This window comes from Ictalurus punctatus, chromosome 9 (assembly GCF_001660625.3).
Source record: "Ictalurus punctatus breed USDA103 chromosome 9, Coco_2.0, whole genome shotgun sequence".
Classification (NCBI taxonomy): domain Eukaryota; kingdom Metazoa; phylum Chordata; class Actinopteri; order Siluriformes; family Ictaluridae; genus Ictalurus; species Ictalurus punctatus.
Window position 1 is genome coordinate 12,755,001 of NC_030424.2, and position 18,231 is coordinate 12,773,231.

Consider the following 18,231-nt stretch of genomic DNA (forward strand, 5'->3'; position numbering starts at 1 on the left):
ATTTCTTCCCTCATAGTATATACTTCATAGATATCTATCAGGATAGGAAAGACAGTTTGTCATAAATTTAGTGTTCGGATCGTTAGAGCAGAGCCTTTATTAACATTTAGTTATTTTTATATTTTAATTTCATGGACCCATAGTGCAGTTTTCTCATCATTACACAATGTCCTACCAGTGTAGTGGTATGTGGTTATCAAATGCTTATTTGGCCATGTGTGTCCTTGTGAGCTCTGGATCAATAAGTGTCCTTGGTGCAGCCTTTTAGTTACCGTATTTAGTCAGTGCTTCCTCTTCCCAGTTGCTTTTATTGGCCCTAATCTGAATGGCAGGTGCTCAAGGAAGGTAATCCAGTCTATATCTATCTGTCTATCTGTTCATATTTCTCTCTGTCTGTCAGTTTTTCATTATTTATTCATTTATGTTCATTTAAAGGCACCAACACGTACATTTAAAAATTGCTTACAAATGATGTGCACAGGTTGCTCTGAACAGACAAAGTGCTTGTGGCTATCATCCAGCTGAGTGCTGTGTCAGAATCAGAAGAGGCTCTGTTGAAGGCTGTGAATTTCCTATTGTACTACATTGCACGTCTCCACTGTCACTATTATGTCCACACAGGCCTACAACAAAACACGAGCCAAGTGAGGATCAAAGTAGGTTAGTTACTACTGGACTAACGAGAAATTGCGATGCACTTGCTTTCCTATTACCTCATTCGTTTCAAATTTTGCATCATTCCATTTTCCTGCTATGGCATCATCTCATGTTAATGTGAAGTAAATTATTTATTCCATGTCTTGAGGTCAAAAAAGCAATTTCACCTATTGTCAATACATATTCGGCTACATTTTTTTGTGTCGTGTCTCACAAAAGCATGTTGCATGTCCATCAGCGTCACTCTTCATCGTAGCCAGCTTACTCATAACCGGTGCACTGGTGAAACATGCCAGCTTGCTGGAAATTAGTCTCAGCCTCATATATTATGGTCCATAGAGTGTGCGAGATCTTTTGTACATTTAATGGCCATGGGCTTCATAATGTTGAAGGTTGCAATCCGATTGGCCTTCCACACTCTCTCTGCACTGGTTTTCAGTCGGAGAACAAACCTTTGAACATTGTGAAAGAATATATCCTAGCATTTCAGTCACATGAGTTTTCTGAAATTTCTCGCATTAATAAACGGTGCTTTTATGAGACAAAACTGATCAAATAGGCTGTGAGGCTGTGATTCTCATGTAGTTATCCGCAAAACAGCTCATTTCACGTAAAGTGGCTGAAAACGTTCCAAATTTGTGTTTTCCTGTTGTGCCATCGCCGTCCATTTTATTTTGGAACACGTTCCTGTTGGCCAAATTCAATCAGCCAGTCGTGCAGCAGTACTGCATGCAGAAAATCATACACGAACAGGTTAAAAGCTTCAGAAGTTAATATTCCCATCATAACGAGGTAAAAATATGATTTCAGCAACTTTGACTGTGGCATGGTTGCAAGAGGGGCTTGAGGGTTTGAGTATTTCAGAGACTGATGATCTCCTGGGATTTTCATGCACAACAGACTCTAGCATTAACACCGAATTGTGCGAAAAACAAAAAACATCCAGTAAGCAGCAGTTCTGCAGTCTGAAACGCCTTGTTGATGAGAGAGATCAGAGGATATATCTTATTAGATTATCGTGTATAGAGCCTCAAAGCATTTAAGAGCCTGCAAGTCTATGGGCGTTTCATGTCCAGGTGGGTAAAGAATCCCACGGCATTTCTTGAAGGTCATTACAGGGGGATGAAGTTGATATCAGCTAACTGACTAACTTTTTTGCTAAGCAGTCTTGCTGCGATAGTCAGTGTTCCCCGTGTTCCCCCACACAGATTACATCACTTGCCCACCGTGGCGCCGCCTCCACTGTCGTTTTATTCTTTTTTATAGTAATAATTTTTTTTTTTAGTTCTGTTAGAGGTCAGACGCTACAATTCAAAAACTGTATAACCTAGCGTAAGCCAAATGAGACCGAGCCGCAGCACGGTGTACGCCGTGCTTATTTGTTTTGTTAATAAAAGTTCTATGTTGAATATTAGCGAGTTTGCCATTGTACTGTTTTGTTGTTGTGTTTTTCATTAAGAATAATAATGAACCCACCATTCAAAAAATCAACGCCCCCAAACTGCCGGTAATTTGAAAGCGAAATTGAAATGCGCACCGGCATTCATAAGCGATTTAAAAGCGAGGGGGAAAAGAGGGAAGAGTGCCGATGACCCTCCACCCCACATCCGGTGATACCGGTGTTGTCAAACGTCGATTAACCGGTGGAATAATTTCCTCGCCGCCACATCCCTATTAGCAATACTTGCTCCAGAGATAATGTGCCCAATTGTCCCAGAGCCAGCTCGCTAACATAGCTACAAGGCAGCATGACTGCTTTATGAAGCATTCAGTACGTTTACATGGACAACAATAATCCAGTATTAACCTGATTAAGAAACTACCATGTAAATAGAAATTTTTAATGGCCTTAATCCGACTAAAGTTATACTCGAAGTAAAAACAAATGGAATTAAGACATGTCGAGTACTCCTGTTTTAGTCACATTATCGACATGCGTTACAGACATGTAAACACCTTAATCATGCTATTAACGTCGCGTGGGATTTTTCACCGCATTTTGCTACAGGACACGTACACACACGGCTGTGCTCAACCGTTTGAGCAAACAAGAGAGCACGGCTGCGTCTGAAACCACGTACTTACCTACTATATAGTAGGTAAAATACATGTATCTGAGCTGCTATATAGACGGTAAGTACGCGGTTTCAGATGTAGCCCATGGCTTCAAGCGGTCGTCTATTAGTACGTATGGCATGAAAAACAATTAACTGCACTTGAAGCTTCCGTGAAATTTTAAATAAAAACACCCAGAATTGTATACGGTACCATGACGAAGACGAACTGTATGTCGATACGTGAAATTCTGGAAGGAACGTCAGATGGCGTGGCGCGGTGACATAATGACGTGTGCTGTTAATCGCTCTATGTTCTATAACACGTAAAACACGAACATGAAAGGAATATTCTAAAAGCGACTCATGTAAACACCTTAATCACAATATTGTCTTATTCAGAATAAGGTCAATAATTGAATTGCTGCTGTCCATGTAAACGTACTGATTGATACAATAACATTGATGCAGTTTGTCCCTTATTCACTCCTCAAAATGGCAGCGATTATATGGCGTGATGCAAGGTCAAGGTTTAGTCACTAGACTAAGGAACATTTATAGAATCCTATTTTTAAAAGGTTTGTATAACACTTAGTGTAGCGTAAACGAGAGAATCTCTGCTGAACGGTTGCAGTTAAAGGTCTGTGGTTGGTCGTCTGCCACATTGGTCAAGTTGGCTTTTCCCGTGAAAGTGTCATACTAGACTTTCTAGCAAATGCTAGAAGTCTGCCGCGCGAAACTAACCGTAAACTGAAACTAACTGGAGTTTTTCATTGGTTTTAAATGTTTCAAACCAGTCTGGCTTTGCTTTGTGAATCAGTGCTTTTTTGGTAATCCCTTAAAAGGTCATGAAAAACAAACTCCAAATAAATGCACTGGCCATTTTTAGGAGGTTAGGGTTTCAGACTTGGCATGTCTTTCGTCAACGGTTAGACAAAGGTCAAAGGGGTCATTTTCCTGGTTGGCTGGAGACCGTAGCCTGGTGTGCTTTGTGCTCTCCTGATATCTTTCCAGGCTGCGCTTGCGGGAACAGGCCAGCTGAACCGAGCAGAACAGCTGCTCGCGGGAACAGGTGGGAGGGAGGAAAGTTTTAATGAACACCCAGGAACAGGGATTAAGTTTGCAGACGTGAGCCTGAAATCTAAAAGCTTTAGGACTACTGTCACTCAGACAGGTGGGTAGCATGAGGACATGGGATTGCTGATGACCATGGATTGCCTTCATTTCATTTTAAGAAGATTATCCCTCTTGCTGTAGTCAGTCTGAGTTTGCATTGTGGGTACTATGGGGAATTATTAGGTAGAATGGGAGGTGTCCTGAAGTCACTGTCTCCAGAGGTACATTTCAGTGAAATAGTAAGAGTAATTGAATCTCTCATCTAGCTTTGTGCTTGTTTGAATACATTCCTTGAGATTTGACCCTTGGTCACCATGTTCTTACACAGCTGCAGTCTTCCCTTTCTCCGCTTAAGAGCTTGAAGGGGAAAGGTCATGGTCCTGTCCTATAGATTCGCCAGCTCGCTTGACTTAGGCTATAGTTTCTCTGATGACAGTCATGCGAATGAGGAAATCTCATTAATTGGGTGGATGGGTTGGTATTGACCCCTGGAGGGGTCAGGAGTGCACCTGGCCTTTATTTAGGAAGTATTAATGGGGGCAGAGAGGCTCTCTGTTAAGGAGGTCTGTCACAGATTTCCAAAAACAAGTCCCATTCACACTCATTGTCTGGTGTTTAAAGAGGTGCTTCTTCATTAATGAACTCTTATTGATTTGTGGAGTTCGACCTTTATTTTCCAGAGGTGTCTTGTGATACTGACACTTTTGACTAATGGATACATTGAATGTCAAGAAATAAATCTGTTTAACTGAAGCAGACATTTTTAAAGCTGTGGTTTCCACTTGGTCCGTAAAGTCTCATGCCAGTGACTTGGATAGGTTGAAGACCCATGGTTCTCAAATTGTGGTCTTGGGGAATCCTAGGGGTTTGTGAAGCGTAGCCAGGGAGTCTGTCAACTCAAATATAACAATGTACAAAACGTGGTTTATTTGTAGAAAGTTCAATATTTAAATAGTTTGATTATGTTCGTGAAATTAAACCCATTCCAATCCAAATCCAATATCGACTGGTTCCATGAATTTTTTTTAATGATTTTTTTTAATGGCTGTTAACAGTCTGAGAACTTCTGATGCAGACTATATCGGTGGTTACTCTTTGTTGCCCAGTAGATCTTTTGTCAGAAGCATCTGCTGTGATTTATTGATATGATTTACTTGTATGTATTCAGCCTCAGTGTTTCATGACTGCATGACTAACACGGGGAGTGTTGTTTTGCAGTTTGACACACCAATAAAATGGTGATCTTTTCTGTATATTTAAGCTTAATACTTCGTTTTCCTGTTTTTATCTCCCAATATAAAAGCAGATGCTCTCTTCTGCTTGCTGTGAAAATTCTTTTGGACTCGTATAAGCCGAGATGTCGCCTGCATATCCCCAGTTTGTCAGACTCCCTAGTGTTTGGCACCAGTTCTATTTTTAAAGCCGTGAAATCTTTAATAGAGCAGCAATCCTGCATTTACCCAGCGAGTGCAGAGAACCAGTGTGTGCCTCACGCTGCCTATTGACAGCAGCTGGACCCAGGTTTGAAGCGCAATCAAACTCCTGTATGACTTCAATACCTGCCAATAGAGCTCTGTATTTCTGCTACAAAAAAACCTCCAGGCAACAGTCCATAGTGCAGACCCATGCTACTGCATGTTATTTTTGATTTTTCATCTTAGACATTTTCCAAGGGATGGAGCGAATGGGATCTCTCAAATAAATATGAAAGTCAAATTTTTGGACTAAGCCTTCAACTTGCACTGAGAGGATACATATAAAATATAAAATAATAAACATTCCTCTATTAATCTAAACATGAAACCTTACAAAAATGTTTAAAAATAATTTATTATATTTATTCAAATTTTTTAAATGGATACTTAAATCCAATGAGTAAAGTAAAACATAACATAACCTGCTATTTTGGTAGGATTGGTTCTTCATTAACACGCTACAAACACGTCTGCATACACACCGCAAGAGATGGTTTTTAATACTTCGAAATCAAAGGACAAGGTGTTAACGCAGCATTCTCCAGAGGAATGCCGAGCAATGGCATATAGAGACTCGCAAACCAAGGGGAGAAATCAATCCGTTTACCTCCACTTACATTTCCAGACAGTGTGTCTGTATTCTTTTGAGCCATTTAAAAATATTTTGAAATCACAGAACTAAATAACAGTGCATTACATTAGATATCAAGCTTGGATATCAAAGATAAAAAGTTTTTGTCTGTTTTATTTTCCTCAGTTTTTTTTTTTTCCTCAGAAATACACTTTTTGTTATGTTGATGACACATATAGATGAGACAGGATGGTTTTTTCCATTTTCTTTTAAACTACTGTTGCAAATGTTATCAATCAACCATCCATCACAGCCTGCTTGAAATTGTATATTCCAATCATATCCACTGAAAGGTGAAAATGATATTGAATGGAGTATCGTTCTCCTACATTATATCTGAAAATTTGCTTCCTTGGCTTTTCCAGTTCCGAACACAATAATGACCCGAACAATCCAGTCAAATTAAAAGTTCACCCATAAGACGCTGCATCATGACGGCATCTTCCCAATCCTAATTCACAGACGTATACTTAAGCAGTTGAGGTTTAAAGACCTTGATTAAATGTTCAGCGGTTGCCCTCTGGCAGTCCTCAAATTTGACCTCGAGCTAGCAAAAGAGAATGCTGGATTAAGTTTAGAGGAAGAGTCCTGTAAACACCAGTGATTGTTGTAGTGCACTTGTCTGGTTCTCCTCAGCCAGACACATTTGGACCCCCCTACAGTTTACAGACCTCACCTGGCAGTCGCTTTAAAATCTAAGTAGTCTGTAAAACGGCTAGTAATTTTGTGGATGCCTCTTCCTGACTCAAAACTATGCATATGTCTTGGAAGCTATGTCCAGTTTCCATGAACCAGCATGAGTTTCAGATTTTCCTAATTCTGTAGTCGTATCATATTTTACTTGCTTTACCAGTTATGTGGGTGTATTGTTTCTACAGGTGGCTTAAAGTAGCTGATTGTAACACTAGAGGAAAGACAATTAGGCTTAAGCTGGTTTTAAACTATGCAATTTCAGCAGCCTTTTAAGATTGCTACTATAAAATCTTGGCCACATTCTTTAACAGCTCTCCAAGGCAGATTATATAAGGAAGCTTTCTAACAATAGATAGATCTGCAATTAAAGAAATGACTGCATTCTGTTTAAGCCATCAAGCAGCTCAGTTCGGGCCCGTGGAAAAAAAAAATGGGGTCGCATAATAAGAAACTATACGATAATGGTTCATTTTACAAGAGGTCGTAATTCCTGACCTCCAACCAGGAAAAACCGAAGAAAACATTTGGAATTCCTACTCTGTAGCTCAGGATGGTCTCCTTAGTTCAGAGTTCAACAAGAGAAGTCACGTCAAATCAACAGCACTTCTTACCTTTAAATGTTATGCGGCGTATACTCGTGTTGGCTTTAGATCAATCAACATGCAGACATTCACTTGTTAAATCTATAACATTGACTGTACGGATGTCTGTTTTGAGGACACTGCTCATCATGTTTAACTGCCTAGCTTGCTGCTAACAAACGGTGGACATGAAGGCGTCCATGTTTTTATTCTCCATTTTGTTGCTTGAATGCAAAGAGGATCGAAAATGGTATCATTCCTAGTTCTGACTTCCCACTAAGTCGAATGCAGCATAAGGATACGTCTTCTGTGCACTAGGTTGTTTTGTTTGTTTCACTATTGCCACTACCACATTTGTAGCTATCCTGTGAGTTTCCAACCATCCATCCATTTTCTGAATCGCTTTTCCTACACAGAGTCATGGGGTGCCTGGAGTCTCTCCCAGGGGACTCTGGGCACAAGGCAGTATACACACTGGACGGGGTGCCAACCCATCGCAGGCCATAATCAAGCACACACATTCACACACAACGGACAATTTGGAAATGCCCATCAGCCTACAATGCATGTCTTTGGACTGCGGTAGGGAAAAACCAGAGTACCTGGCAGAAACACCCGAAGCATGGCGAGAACATGCAAACTCCTCAACCATACAGGGCGGAGGTGGGAACTGAACCCACAACCCTGGAGTTGCAAGGCAAACGTGCTAACCTTTATGCCATTCATCCCCCCTGTGAAATTCACATGATCACATGTAGGGCTGCAACAACTAAGCAATAAAATCGATAATTCAAATAATCAGCAAGGAATTTCATTATGGACTAGTTGGGTCGGTGATGTCACTGTGGATAACCTCAGTCAGTGACGTCACTTCACAATGGTGAAAAACGTGAGTGTTTTATATTAAGCGCTTCAAACTAACTCGTAAGTGTATTAACGTGGCTTGTCGTGTCAGATGCTGCGACAGATGTGTGTGTGCTGTTTAATGTGTTCCAGACATGTTTTTTTCAGCACAGAAATGACATTTTTACCTTTATATCCTTATCTGTAAATGTTAGAAATTCATGCCAGTATTTCCATTTTACATAAAGCCTAGTCCTGACAGCAAGCGAGTCTCCATTCAACGTCACTGAATGAGCACGAGTCCACGAATACACGTCAAACAGCGCGTAATAGAAAGGAAGCACATTAACTCGGACTAAAATATTAATTTTGACCAAATATGTTGTTTGATGCACTCCGGTTTCCTCCCCCAGTCCATAGACATGCATGGTAGTCTGATTGGCATGTCTAAAGTGTCCGTAGTGTATGAATGTGTATGTGAGTGTGTATGTGAGTGTGCCCTGCGATGGATGCCGATTATGCCCGATGCCGATTATGCCCGATGCTCCCTGGGACAGGCTCCAGGTTTCCCCGTGACCCTGAAAAGGAGTAAGTGGTAGAAGATGGATGGATGTTGATTGATGCTATATTTAGTAACTAAATTAATTGTGTTTTTTTTTTTTATGAGAGCAGTAACTGTAATGGGGTTAGAACATGTAATCATATAGAAATGTAAGAAGTGTCATATATTTTACAGAATAAAGTAATGTTACTGTGTTCAGATGAGTGAATGTGTGTGTTACTGCAGAACATTCAACCTCTTACCAGTTAACACTTAGTTTGTGCTTTTGGTTTTTTTTTTTTTTTTTAATAGTTTAAAAATTTTTTTTTTTTAGCATTTTTATTGTAGTGATTTAACATCGGCTTTAAAGCTTGTGGACAATCAATTGTTTTTATGTTTTCAAAATATAATATAAAAAACTAAATCCTTTGCACATGTACAGCATAGCCCACAGAGATACATATAATACCTTTTTCATTGGCTTCAATTTGCACAGTGTTTGAAGCACAACATTGGGCAGAATGTGAAATCGCATGTTTTTTAGGAAAAATATGAACAATAAAGTGGCAGTTTTAATCCAAACTAATCGATTAATCGAAAAAAATATTTGACAGATTAATCGATTATCAAAATAATCACGAGTTGAAGCCCTAATCATATGCAATCCTACTGCTGGTTGATTTAAGACAAACGTCATAACGGCGATCGCACGTTTTTATTCATTCGCTGTCATTGGCCGCTGGTGATCATGTCCCGCTGTGTCCCTCATGACCGAAGAATTCTTTTCGATTTTTGTCTGCGATGGCAAAATCAGGATGAAAACTTGCTGTGTGAAAATGGCTTTATGTTGATCAAATGCAATTTTCTTCATCAAGGTATTCCTGTAAAACCAGAGAAGTTTTCTCATGTCGGCATTGGTCAGAGATGGCTGGCTGTTGTGCTTGTTTGCATTTGCGGCATAAGGAGCAGCGTGAAGGCAAAACAACGGCTCCCTTTTGAAGTTTGCGTCAAAGAGCAAAAGTCTGTCCTGATTACAAGTGTTTCTGCTCAGCCCAAATGGAGCTGGCCGTTGATGTAAAACCACATTGCAAGCAATAGAAAGCACACTGGGGAGGGGAGGGTCCATTTTCACTCAGTACCTCTTCAGTTTAATTACCCCAATTAAATCCTCACCTCAGTGTGATTATGTGAGTTAGATGCCGTTGGTGTGCAGTTTCACTTTAATAGTTTTCACAGACAAACTCCTGTCTGGTTGTGTGTTTGTGTGCGTTTTTCTCTCGGCTTTAACAATGGAGCCTTTGTTGAGGTGAACCTACAGCTAACGTGCTCTGGAGAACCGTCACATCCCAGTGAGCCTCGGTCTATGGTGTTTTCTCTCGTAAAGTCACCGATATTGTAAACATGCAGCTATTATGTGTGTATGAGAAACAGGAGAGAAAGCTGTGTTAATCTCGCTAACCCTGCACACTTGTTGTCGTGGAGTAATTAGCAGCTGTTCTGGGAGAAACTGTTTGTTCGTATCGCGTCAGCCAGTGCTCAGGTCAACTCCATGACACCGTGGGATACTCTACCCTCCCCCACACTCTGCACTGTCTGTAGAAAAACATGTTTAACAGGAACAGTTGGAGCCAACACTGAAAACCAAGAAGGTGTATGGTCTTTCCAATGTTGTTAATTTACCTTCTTGTAAAAACACATTGACTTCTGCTGTGGCCTCTTCACTAACTTCAGTGATCAGACTTGTCCTTACAAGAGTGAAGAATGTTGATCTGGATTCATTGGTTTCTTAGCTCCATTTGCATAGGCTGAATTAAAATGTATGCTTTTGGTTCATGTGCTCTTTGGTATGGTTTGATGTACGTGTAGGGCTGAGAACATGCTCATAAAAGTCTTTCAGTCATTGGTAGAAATACGCGGATGGAAAAAGGTAAACAAACCTTGCGCACCCTGAAATCGCACAAATCACCCAAGCACAAAGAACACTAAGATACTGGCACTTAATAAATTACTTGAATGATAGAATAAATAATGTTTATTCTTTCACATGTTCTCTTTTTGCTCACGAGTCCAAATCTCCACGACAGTTGTTCTTTCCGCAGCGCTACACTCTCACGTCACAGCTCAGTTTCAGTTCCAGAAAAACCATCTGCAACCCAAAACACACGGTATGTTCGGTTCACTTCCTGCAGTTTGGTCGGTTGAGGATGATATCACTTTCTAACTGCGATCAAACCCGGGCTGGTTCTCGGACCGGTTGTTTTTGGTCCACCAGGGTTTGAGACTACACACAGCATATGTGAAAGCGCCCCTAAAATGTTCTTTAAAACATTTCACATTAATCAGTCCCTCCAGGATTTTTGCAATCGCAGAAATGAACGCAAAATCAAGCAAACTCGTCAATATTCATGTTGTTCAAAATTACCGCAGATTTTCTACCGATTTGGGCCAAGACGCGTCATGTGATGTCATCACAACGTGCATTCAGCCAAAGCAGTCCTTTTTGATTCAAACATGAGTACACCTTAAAAGGTCTCGTTTACCACCAAACATCACTGAAAGACCGTACCGTGCAGAACAATTTCATGCAATTGCAAGTTTGCTAATTCAAGTAGTTTTCCACAAAAAAGCTGCACCAATATCAAGCATTTTTGGCCGCAACAATCACAAAAAAATTACTCTGAAATCCTGTCCGGACTGATCATTACAACTGATAAACTCCGTTAGTCAGCGCTCATGGTGGTGATGTAATACGTTGCACTCAGCCTGGTTCACCTCATCACCTCACCAGGTTTGTTGACTGGTTTATCCGTTTTCTAAAAGGAAAAAAAAAAAGGGGACATGGTTCGTTTCTCAGGCTACGTTATTTTAAGTGGCTAAAACACCATTCGTGTTCCGCTGGAACCATCTACTACTGACGTCATGTCTTTGCAAAGAGCCAGATGAGCTCAGAGGACAGTAAAAACTTCCTCCCTGTGAGACTCCTTGACCAGCCGCATGAGTTAATCCCCACGAGACCATATATCTCTGTGTGAGAACCTGCGAAATTTGTAATATGTCATTCTGCTGTCCTTCTACAAGGATATCCGTTTGTTTTTCCAAAAAAGTAAAAAGAATTGAACACACAGAGGAACACGATGTGGGTCTCAGGAGGATAAAGTCTGGCCCAACCCAACTAGAGGACTGCAGAAGCAGTTGAAAAGTACATAGGTGTGATCGTATGTTTCTAAATGAGTTGCAGCTTTCCTCATTTCTGTTTCTCTTCCCCTCTTGTTTTGCACTGAAGAATACGGTGTCTGTTGTGCCACGTTGTCACTGAACTACCCCCTGCACTCTTCAGACCAGTCTGACCTACACAAGCGATTTATGCTGGGGAATGTTTGCCGTTTAATTGGAATGTGCTGGACAGGTGCTGGGTTTTTAGACTGGGATAGTCATGGGACAGTGAGACGGTGAACGAGGTTTTGTCGCACGTCCTCTCCTACCTTAACTGCATGTGTACATGAAGCGTGAGAATGACCCCCCCCACCCCCCACCCAATCCCTTATCTCAATTGGCCCAATAGAGTCTATAGCATTCAGCCCCAGAGAATTAGCGCGGAGGTGTGTGCGCCTTCCAATCACGCTAATGGAGTACACTTGCTCGACCTCCAAGGAGACGCCTTCCTTTCTTCTCATCTTAGCTATGTGAAGCATTTTTGAAGTGCCATGTCTGCATGTTGGCTCTTTACAGTTAATTTTATGATGTCACACTCTCTTATGATTTACACAGAGCTGTTAAAACCTTTTGTAATATTCAGAATTATTCATGGACACTGAGGGGCTTTATTAGACGGAATGCTATATGTGATAAATGTGTTGGTGAGGCTTTATTTAATGGTAAGAAAGAGATGAAAAGATTATTTACTTTCAGTTTAATTATCGACTTCAAAATCTAGCCAAACATCGAGAATTAATTTTTGAATTCAGAAGTAAATTTTGTATTGAATCTTGCCAAGGCTTATATTATTACTGTCGTTGTTGTTGTTGTTGTTGTTTATTTATTTTTAATGGACAATAGTCAGAACTGGGGGGCACGGTGGCGTAGTGGATAGCATGTTTGCCTCGTGCCTCTGGGGTTGGGGGTTTGATTCCACCCTATCTGTGTGGAGCTTGCATGTTCTCCACGTGTTTTAAGGGTTTCCTCCAGGCACTCCGGTTTCCTCCCCCAGTCCAAAGACATACATTGTAGGCTGATTGGCATTTCTAAATTGTCTGTAGTGTGTATGAATGCGTGTAACGGGTTGGCACCCTGCCCTTTGTGCCCAGAGTTCCCTGAGATGGATAAGCGGTGTAGGATAAGCGGTATGGAAGATGGACGGATGCATTGATGGATGGTCACAAAACTTTAGCATTCTTATACTTATAATGCAATTTAAACCTGTCTGGAGTAGTACTTCCAGTTATTTTAACTCGGGTGATGTTTAGATGAAGAAAAGCAGATATGCCGTTATTCTGAACAGATGCTCCAAAAACCTGCAAGTTAGTTTAGCTAGCAAGCTTTGTGGCTTGCAATGACAAATATTCATCTGCCAAGGTATTTAATTCACATCAGGTTAAGTTATCTGATAAGACGTGCCAGATCATCTATTATAGAAATTGAAAAAAGAATTTTATGTGTGCAGAGACGTGTGCATACAAAATGCCTGGTCAAAGTGAAAGTAGCGCGTTTCAAAAAGATAGCAGTCTGCAGTAGTCTGTTTTACTTCCCAATAATGGAGATAGTAAATTACAAAGAATTGTCCTGTCTTTGTGCCGTTTAATTAGCTGTCGTTTTACCTTCCTTTAGATTTATTCCTGCACTTTAACATCAGTCTCATTCTGGTTTGTGTTAAACCTAATTAGGCCTAAGGATCCTGGCATGCCTTTTATCAGATGTTCCATACTGTTTAGTGTAGTCTAGACCACCCACAGTAATCTCCCCCGTGTTAAATCGACTCGGAGTTCATCTCTGTCCAGTTTAATCCTGTCTGGTGGAAGTTACTGATGCTTCTGGGCTTAGACGTCCCGCCATCCATTTATTCCAGAACATACCACTCTTTCAGTCCTAACTTCTACAGGCCACCTTGGTATCAAATATCACATGAAGAGCAAAACCGCTACACATCCATTACACTCTGTTGGGGCATTTATTAGCTTAACCGAAACATCTGGTGCCTCACTGAAGCTTAGATGTTAATCAGCTCGCTCTCCCAACAGTGAAGAAGGTAATTGCATTCTAGGCCGCCTTCATTGGCTGCAGTTCAACACCATGTTTGGTCTGTGCGTCAAAGAAGGGAGAAAGAGAGGATAAAAAGAGGTGGGTAGGTGAGGTTGAGGTGTAATGGCAAGGACATAAAGACTGGTTTCAGAACAGGCTTTTTTTTTTTTTTCTCTTCAGAAAGCAATTTCGAGAAGTGGGCCAAGGCAGTTTGGAAAAGTCCCTCTTTGAAACAGAACAGTCAGACTTTCAGAACAGTCCGATTTTCACAATGAAACACCAGTAGTGGCATTTGAAAGAGGTAGTAACAGTTATTAACAACACTTTTTATTTTTTTATTTTTTTGTAGCATCATTCTGTGGTAAACTTTAAATCAAGTAGTTTTTAAGGAGGTAAAATCTTACGATCAAGAAATGACACGTGGTTTCATTTTCTTAGCACTATAACGTCCTTGAAGCTTACCAACATTTATTTGAATTTGGGCCGTTCTGTATGATAACACGGTTGCATAGTATTATTAGACCAATAAAAATGTATGTATGTGTGTGTATACATATAATATAATGGCATCTGTCAAGGGGTGGGCTATATTAGGCAGCAAGCGAACAGTCAGTTCTCGGAGTTGATGTGCTGGAAGCAGGAAAAATGGGCAAGTGTAAGGATCTGAGTGACTTTGAAAAGGATCAAATTGTGATGGTTCGACACCTGGGTCAGAGCATCTCCAAAACGGCCGGTCTTGTGGGGTGTTTCCAGTATTTGATGATTAGTACCTACCAAAAGTGGTCCAAGGAAGGACGACTAGTCATGGGCACTCAAGGCACATTGGTGCGTGTGGGGAGCAAAGGCTTTCCCCCGTCTGGTCTGATCCCACAGAAGAGCTACTGTAGCACAAATTGCTGGAAAAGTTAATGCTGCTCATTTGCATTTGATGATGCACACAAAACTCCATAAAAGACCAAGCTCGTGGAGCTAAACTGATGAGGACGGGGGGGAAGACTTTCTGAGTGGTGAAGAAGTGCAAGTCTATGGCGATTAAAAACAGCGTAACATACCCCTTAAAAAGACCCAAATCTGGAGGCGAATTATAGAAAAGTCAGGTGAAAAGAAAATGGTTTGAGGGGGGAAAAAAATATTGTACTGCTATTGCTCTTGTCTCGGTGACTGTCGGCCAGGTGTTTCTTGAAAACCAGTCTATCTTTGACTGACAACACCCGATGCAGTGTTGGAAAAGCAGCAGGGTATGCGACACTAGGGAGTATATGGCACCTTGCAGCTTGAGACAGGTCACATCGGTCACTTCTCATTCACAGCATTAAAGGAAGATGTCGTGGAACCAATATACACACCACCTGAACCATTAGAGCCCATCCTCCTTTTATACAACAGCATTCTTAATTGAACGACTAGTCTTATTTGTCTTCATTTACGGATTTATATTGGTTTCTTTAAGTTTAATTTTTAAGGTGCTCACAACAGTAGAGAATTACACAGGCAAAGAATTTTCAATGAAGCCCAAGTCCCCTGCAGAGAGAAGCGAGGAGTCACAATGTTTGAATGGTTGCGTCTGGACACAAAAGGGATGAAAACCATTGGAGTAAAGAACTTGATTGGTTACATAAATCTGGCGAGGTAACAGTCCAATCAGGGTGCCATCATAACAGCCCTAGTTCGAATAGACAGCAACTAATCATCCTTTTATCTATTAGTACTTTCTATTACTACTCCAACTCTTTTGAAAATCCATCAACATTCCAGGCATCTAGAAGTTAACTTTTTAATGTTTCTCAAAAGAACGTTTTGCTGAGCATAAGCCAAGCAGCCACACTGTACCAGAATGGAAACCAGGACCCTCCTATGTTATCCCGCTCACAGTTCAAAGTGAGTAATTCTAGTATTGGAGCTTGAAGCGGGATCCACTGCTGCTTGAGGGGGAAGGAAAAGTATCTGAAATATGCCAGGCTAGCACAACTGCTTTGTTTTCTTTGCCTAATGTAATATAAGGGGGTGGAGGGGGGGTTGGGGTTGGCCTACGCTAGACGTGCCGTCATCAAATAGTTGTGGAACTGTGAACAATGGAGGCCAGGACATCACTGACCCCACTATGTGCAAAAGCTCCTGGAATCTTCCTATCCCGATGAACCACTAGACTACGGTGTGGGTTTGCCAGGGGATTTTAAGACGATCATGTATTATTCACCCGCTTGCCTGATTATTTTCCTTTCATATTCTGTGTTACAACTCTGAGCCAGATAGAGTGACCTGTTTTTGGTCAGCCATTTTGGAGTTCATGGCTAGTTGTGGTTGGGTCGTTTCACTGGGGTTGATTATCAAAGGTGGAAGCAGGATGCTGGCAGATGTACAGGCAGGATGTGTGTTGGTGTGTGTGTGTGTGTGGGAGTAGCTATGTACAAGTAATTTGCCTTATTGTAGGAAATGACGGAATTCTTACAATGTCCATACATTACGTGTAAGAGCAGCAGCTTCTGGATTGTAGAACTAAATTATCAAGGCCATAAATGTTTTTGAATTTTTGAGTTGTACAGGTCTTTACGGTGACACTGACCCCTGGTGAAGGTCTGGCAGTCTGTGTGATGCTTTCCTCTCCCGGCGCAGATGGTGCCTGACGTCATCCAACCTTCGTTTACTTACTTTTTCCAGAGCCACTCACTCACCAAAGTTGGCTTGTTCTATATAAATTAACGCCAGCGTAACTATAAAATATGCAGTGCTGGGAACGTTTGCTGGCGAAATTATCCAAAGAGAGAGTATCGGACTTTTGCATAAGTTTCAACCCTGTAAGCCAATAACTCATTAAATATGCAGAAGAGTGGTCATTTTCAAGACGTTTCAAGCCAAGTGCACTCCCAGTATTATTTGGAAGTGAAGAAAATGTCACTTCTATGTTTATAGATTGACTGGTATGCTGATCAGGACTTGATTATTGATTCCTTTTCCATCTCCTTTGTATAAATGCTGTTACGTGACATCATTACTGTCAACATTTTTAATTCCATGTATATTTGAGATTTACAAACCAGGTTGTCTAAGGCATATTGGGATTTTTTTTAGTGTGTGTCTCAGAATAAGGTGCTTTAGGCCACAACCAAAAAACAAAACCAAAATAAGAAGTTTGGATAAGAACATAAGTGGAAATTTAATAAATCCAAGTGTATTGCACAGCAAATGAAAAAGCCAAAAACCAGCCAAATGGTGTCTCTTGTAAGCCTCTAGTATATTTTACCATGTGAAGAACATGCCACAGGGACGAGAAGGGAATTTTGCTGTTGTTCTCCAGCCCACTTGTCAGCTTCACTGTGTTCGCAACATCAAGACGGTGCAGTAAAGCTGTCTCCGGTTTCTTTGAGTAGCGTTTTATAAGCCATGCAGTCTCGGCGGCACGCCCCATAAAGTGACAGATGTAACCTATACCCATGTTTTATGTTTAAAAGAACACCCAGTCCAGCCTTTTAAGTGCTAACCTCGATTACCCCATTTAAGTCCTCAAGGGACAATTGGAACATGATGACGGACACGAACGAAGGAATGCCACTTCAAAAAAGTGTGTTGTCATAACATCACTTCAGTGGATGAGAGGATGTGCCAACCCCCCCCCCCCCCCCCCCCCCAAACTCCATGGTGGAATTTTGTGGAGAGCTAAAGTAGATGTAGTGATGCTGAAAATCCCATTGTGTTACATGACTCAGCATTTTTCCTCTTCTACATGGTTTTTTTCTAGGTTTTGTCATATTTTAATGAAATCTCAACATGACTGAACATAAGGATATAACAGTGTAATAGAACCTTGATAATGCACTACATAAAAAAACAGGGCTGAGATTCCCAAAAGCATTTTAGAGCTTTTTAGGTTTATGAGCAAGCAAGACATGGGACTGGGAGACACATTGTAGGTTTTGCTTGCCCTGTGGCTTAGTCATTAGATTAATGAATAATGATCTTATATCACGATATACAGTGGGGGGAAATGAGTATTGGACGCATCACCTTTTTTTTTTTTTTTTCAGTAAATATATTTCCAATGAGACTATTCACATGAAATTTTCACCAGAAATCAGTATAAACTCAAGAAATCTGCGAATCTAAAGAATTCACAACATTCAAGGCCATTAATAAATTTTTGTAATAAAGTGGAATGACACAGGAAAAAAGTATTGAACACGCTAAGAAAAAGCAGTTCTCCAAGGCAAGGAACCAGCTGAAATCCGTAAGTAATTATACCTCCTATCTGTGCAAATCAATATCAGCTGGGTTAGTAAATTGATGGTCTATAAAAAGACTTTTCATTACCAAGGTGTCACACAAGGAACATCTCATGATGGGTAAAAGCAAAGCGCTCTCCCAAGACCTTTTGGAGCCAGATTTGTTGAGTTAATACTGATGTCTGGTG

At 40.8% G+C, this 18,231-nt stretch overlaps 1 protein-coding gene across 4 annotated transcripts in view; it reads left to right on the top strand.

Moving 5' to 3' along the window:
- Positions 1 to 18,231, top strand: part of asap2a (ArfGAP with SH3 domain, ankyrin repeat and PH domain 2a) — an 89,240-nt gene that overhangs the window by 6,931 nt on the left and 64,078 nt on the right. The window lies entirely within an intron of this gene.